The following is a 6,109-nucleotide window of genomic DNA, read 5'->3' on the forward strand; positions in this document are numbered from 1 at the left end:
AAACAACAACAACAAAAAAACCTTTAAATTCAATTGGAATTTTTTTCAATAAATTCAATTGGAATTTAAATTCAAAACTTTAAATTCAGATGAATTTAAATTAAAAAAATAAACTAATTAATTTAAATTAAAAAAAATTAAATTCAATTGACTGTTCAGAGGAACAGTCAAGCTTGACATTATACATCCTAGAATTAAAATCTAGTTTGAGTTTTTCTCCCATCTCCAGACCTTGCTAAAGATGCTTATTAGGAGCTCTGTCAAAAAAAGTGAAAGGCTTGTTATATCAAAGCTTCGAACCCTTCTTACTGCCCTTGACCTTCTTCACATTGCTGCTCCTACAAGGGTGAGTACTATCATTTTTAGTACGGGAGGGAAGCTGTGATATCCTTGAGTGAGGGGTCGTTCTGTTTACAAAATGAAGTTCCAGTAAGAGTACATCAAATGAACCAACTTTCTTTGAACTTTAATTCATCACTATATTGAATGAATGACCTCTGGATTTCTCTCTCCCATTTGGAAGTCAATTTGAAAACAAAATACCTCTGCCATAAAGAGCCAGGCATCAGAGACACCTGTTGCGCCTCAAGAACAGAGAAGGTATGAACGACAAGAGCAGCTGAATAAAATGCAACTTGCCATTAGAAATGGGTGTACTGGCATCTACAGGTGCCGCTGGCATCTCCTCATCTGGTTTCTCGTCTTCAGTAGCAGGGTTCTGCTGTGGTGACTTGGAGTTGTCGCATGGAGCACACGCTGCAGAGATGCGACCTTGCAAGAAAGAATAGATACCAAAGATCTTCGTCGTGCATTTTCAGTTACAAATGCAGAGACAAGTCTTCAAATCCTTAGCGTTAAAGCACGTACCTCTTTTCTCACGATATTCTTTAATTTGTTCACAAAGTCGTCCAAACTCTGTATCCATTTCGTTCCTCACCATTGAATATGCAGTGCCTTCCAAAACATAGGCGCTGTGACGATCTGAAATTTTACAGACTTTACCTGAATGTTGTCTACCAACCAATGAAACTGTTTTGATCACAGAAGAAAATTGCTTTCTTCATAGGTTGGTTCCGAAAGGTTCTCTCAGTGAATATTTTCAGCATAACAACATCGAAGTTAATTAAAACAAAAGCACAAGTTCCTTGGGAACACTTATATCACAATTCCATGCCCAAGTAGCAAAATGATAAAATATTTACAATTTGGTAAGAGATGTTCTCTGTGGATGTCCAAAATCATCTAATCCATCCGAAGTCTATTGTGCGCACACAGCATTTATCCATCTATACGTTCGACAGATTTTTTAAACTAGGGCTAAAAAGCACGTCCTCACCTGTAGATCTTTGATCCGGGTAGTACTCTAAGGCATTGTTACAGATTAGATCGATGTCCTTCAGCTAGTCTCCTGCAGCGAGGTACTGGCGCGAGTCAATTTGAGTCAGAACTGTTGAAAGATCCATCGGCTCTTTAATCCTTGTGGCATAGTCAGGTACCTGCAGATCAAATACAAGCATTCAGAGGTTTTCTTAACCTTGCACACTGTCTACCAAAATTATTCTGAAGACTTTAAATAAACGACTTCCTAAAAACTCTGAACATTTGCGATGCATCAGAAGATGCTGAAATTAACCAGTTTGCTTCTCAAAAATGGAAGGGCTTTTTCATTTTTCATTAGAGCGGCCACAAGAGGACAACAAGAAGTAGGGAGGTCAGAAGCACGTGCATGGTAGAGAAGAAACACTGAGGGTGGGAGATTCATTTCACTTTGCTTCAGAAAATCACAACAGTGAAAGCTGAGCAAGCCATCCGGCATTCTCTTTGTTGTCGACATTGAGGAAAAGGTGCATGAATTGCACCTGTGAAGTACCTATTGCAGGCATCTACTTTAGAATGAGATAACTGGGCCCTGAGGTGCTCATTTCTTCCCTCAGACCAGAAGAGGAGCCTAATGACCAGTTCAGATGAGGACATATGTATCTGTCTAGATTTTTCACAGCTCAAGAACCTAGGAGAAAAGGGGAAGAAAAGCCAGTGGAGGCCCACATGAAGACGACTTTGCTGATCCCCAGGTATATTCAAGTTACACCTGTCTTTGAAATATACGCCCCTAGTTTAGGCTTATCTCATAAATTAAGGAGAAAAAGGCATCTAAGCAGCCAATTGGAGGAAAAAGAAAACACACTGCACTTATGGTTGATTCCTATTGAGGAGTTCCAGATGAAACAGAGAACAGGATCTCAAAACTTAGTTTTACAAACTGCTGCTCCTATTCCTGTTCCCACAGGAACTGACAGTCCAAGAAAGGGCTTCAGACTTCACTCAAGTACTCCTGTAAATACTGTTTGTAATTATAAGGAAAGATCTCTGTGCTTTTCAGTGCTGTGACACGCCTACGTATCAAAGCCTTTTCACGAGCAAACTGTGTTGGCATTTGGACTGGCTTTTTAGAATGAAACCAGGGCTTTCAGTGAATAATCCCATAAGAGACATTTGAGAGTCAGCAGAAGTAAAAGCACTGCCTCTGCTTCTTGCAAAATCCTTACAGTGCAGCCCTAAAAACAAAGTTGAACCTTCCCCAAAACGCTGAGAAATACGAACACTGACAAGTTACAGACACACACGGATCAGCACTACTTTACCTTCTGTGGGTCAACGGGCTTTGCAAATTCCCTGAAACGTCTGTCAGTGGCAAGTCTGCGAGTAACGTCCCTCAAGAAAATTCAAAGGTCACGCAAGGTATCCTCCACTTCCTCCTCCAGCATCCCTACTTCTTCCTCTTGTGGCTTCTGAGGCTCAGCTGGTGGTGCTACAGGCACGACTTCCAATGTCCAATCAACTTCAATTAATCAGTACTCAAATACAAGCATATGACAAATTACTGACAGAAAATGACCAACAAAGCAAAGCCCAAAGAGCTAGTAACTTCGATAGGAAAGTTTTAGATGTACTTCTCATATCCTCCTCACCTCTTTTCTTTACAGGAGGCTTAGCCACTTCATTTAGAATTAGGTCCTCAAAAAAAGGCTGCTCTCTCTGCCCTACCAGGCAACTCAATATTGCACACTTCTCCAAATTCCGTATTAAATAATTTTTGCATCTAAAGCAGAAGGAGGAGAGACATTTCAGATTTAAGGCCACAAAAAACTCATCTTCGATTCCAAAAAGACGAGTACCTTTTCAAATTAAGAATAACCTGAAGAACACAAACTGAAAAAAGTTATCATCCTGGCCTTAAAACGCTACATTTTCACAGGCTGGCACAGCAAATTCAAATATCACCTTTAAGAATCACCTGTAGAATTAAAGCTTGCTGAAGGGATTGTACGCTACACTGGTAAAGTAATGGCTTTCACCACATCCAACAGCGCCTCCTTTGTATTTACTTGCCTTGCTGCAGCCTTTACTTAGAACCTTTATGGCTATCGAGGGAAGAGACAGGCTTCAGCAGACAAGTGAGGGCTTTTTGCTGAGTTTTTATTTCTCTACCAAAAGGTGTCTGAAGTAGCTAGTACGTCTACGTCTTCCTCCATTTTCAAGTTCTAGTAATAAAAGGTAGGTGAGGAATTTCACTACTTATTTTAGAAGGAATTTACAGCCTGTACAAAAACTTCTGTGGGAACTCAAGCACTTTCAAAGCAGTTGATAATAAACACGTCTAGGTAAGACCCGTTCTCTTCCCCCAGTGACTGAGACCAAATCATCAGAATGACAACAGCGTGGTCCTGTTTTGGGCACCTTCCCTTAATGTAAACTCTCAGAAGTCAATGAAGTTCTGCACCTACTTTTACTACAGTTTATTTAGGATTACAACTAGAATTCGATTCCAAAGTTACTTTAGCAGAAATTGGAACTCAGCTTTCCAGCTTGGAAAGCTTTGGCCTATATGAAGAAAGAAACTGATTTACTTATTTTTTTTTAATCAAAGTGTTTCAATTCTCTACTAAATTGCATTATTAGCAGTTTACCCAACATAGCATGGAATGGCAGACTGTCAGAAGAAATCTCTTCAGTAAAAACATCCTCTTGTCATTTCAAGCACTTCATATTCTTGACTGAACCACTTTGTAGCCACCAGAATTATTGTATTAATTTATTCTTTGCATGTGTGAGAAGGGGGTGAAAGTCACTTGCTTGACTCAGAAAAAACCTTAAGCAGATGCTTTCACAGTATTCTTTTTCTCTAAGCAAATTTTAAGTGATTTGTTAGGGTGCCTGAGTAATAACAGCATGCATTTAAGAAAGCACAGCATTTTGATGCTGAAAGCATTCATAAATTACAAGACACTGAAGAAATAGTAAGGAAAGTATTGACAAATACCTCTTCTGGGAGATCTGAGTGACGTACATCAGACGGAGCAAGCAGCAAAACTGGCAAAAATGCTGGAATGTTACGTAGTAGAGTTAGAAAAGTAAGTTTCAAGACAGGTCCAGCGTTGTCCCACCATAAATGGATATCTGGGACATAAATTGTGCTTGGTGCTGTCTTCTGAGCATTTCGGATCAGCTAGTGAAAAGGAAAGCTTGCGTAAGAAAACTAAAACACGTACAAGAACCTCTTAATACATAGCTACATAGCCATCTGACTGCCCCATGAAATGAAACTACGTGAACAGAGTGGCAAGCATCCTTTCACATAAGGAATTTCTCTGTGCACCCTTTCAGATTATCAGTATTCGGACAACTCTAGTCAGAAGATGGGAAGGATATATTCAGGCAGTGGCTAGACACCGTAGCTATATGGCCACAGCCACAATCATCGCATAACAAAGAAAGGAAATGTCCCTCTTAAGGGACACATCAGTATTCAGTCGTGTAACATGTCTGTCCTTACTTGTATGGCTCTCAAACGTTTCCACTAAAGGTAAAAATATTTTAAGGTAGTGATGCCAAACAAGAAAATGGATTTCCTGCCTAAAAGTAAAAACACCAAATCTGGTCATTTTTTCTAGTTAAAACCACATCACTGTGCAAATGAAGTGTTTTCTGAATGTTAATGCTTTTATTGCACATACTGCAACAGCACAAGTTGTGTATGTCCGTGCGAAAGCAAAATAAACAGAAGCCCCAAACCTCGGTTGCCTTACTAATATAATTTAGAAGAAGCCTACAAAAAGTAGCCGACATGCAGTCTGATACAGAGCCATCTACTGGGGGCACACAGTCTTAGGAGGCAATGAGAACTACTTTCTGGATCCCAGTGACATGAACAGCATTTCTTTCCACAAAGAGATGTTTATTAGCAACACCGCCCAGCTTCCTGAGCTGCTAGCAACAGCCTCACTGTAAAACTGGGTATGGAAAATGTGGACATGTACAACATCCAGATTGTTTGTGGTGCTGTCTAAAAGAAAAGGGGATTTTCAGACAGAAGCAAACATCCCAGCGCATTAAAACAAGGCCACCTCCATTACCAATTAATTTTGCTCACCTTACTTGCAACTCGATTGATCCTTTACATACAGTCAGTGAATCCGATGAGAAGAAAAAGAAAAAAAGGTACCTGTCCGCAGATTTCTTCTGGCGATGCAACGTTTGTAAGCAGAACAGAAAGGTCCAGGGTGTGAACGGGAAACTTCTCCAAAGCGTGCAACACCACGGGTGCCACGTAAGAAACCTGGCCGTACCCTTCTTTTCCTGCTATTAGCAGACGGGGCTGGCATGATGTTGGTTCGCAGAAAGCACTCCTAGAACAAGAGTTAAGAAAACAAGCTTATAAATGAGGTGCTGAATAGACACACAGATGTTCCAAGTAATTTTCCTATAGACTTTCTTTTCCCTCCCCAAATAATCCAGATGGCAGCGGTACATTAAATACATGAAAGATTTCCAGTTAAGTTATTCACTCATTCCAATTGTTTCACCTTCTTCCCTTGTGTTTCCTATTCTTTACTAAACCAAGACTGCAAATTAATATCCCTGCAATCTTGCTTTACTTTATTATAAATTTATTATTTATTATATATTTATTATTTACTTTATTATAAATTTATTTTTATTTAAAAATTAATTGGTGAGGAGCATTTGTTTCCCCACTACAATCAGGCTGTACCTCTGCTGGCTTAAATCAAAGATGCTAGAGACTTAGCCTTGCTCTAAAGCACAGAAA

At 39.7% G+C, this 6,109-nt stretch overlaps 1 long non-coding RNA gene across 1 annotated transcript; it reads right to left on the reverse strand.

Annotated features, from left to right (window-relative positions):
* Positions 1 to 906: 906 nt before the first annotated feature.
* Positions 907 to 4,498, reverse strand: LOC311429196. Its single transcript, XR_014688179.1, has 5 exons — positions 4,322 to 4,498; positions 2,970 to 3,100; positions 2,643 to 2,855; positions 1,337 to 1,496; positions 907 to 981 (listed from the first exon to the last, which is right to left on the reverse strand). It is a non-coding gene; the product is annotated as an uncharacterized lncRNA (long non-coding RNA).
* Positions 4,499 to 6,109: the final 1,611 nt, after the last annotated feature.

This window comes from Aythya ferina (assembly GCF_964211825.1).
Source record: "Aythya ferina genome assembly, contig: HAP1_SCAFFOLD_434, whole genome shotgun sequence".
NCBI classification, from domain to species: domain Eukaryota; kingdom Metazoa; phylum Chordata; class Aves; order Anseriformes; family Anatidae; genus Aythya; species Aythya ferina.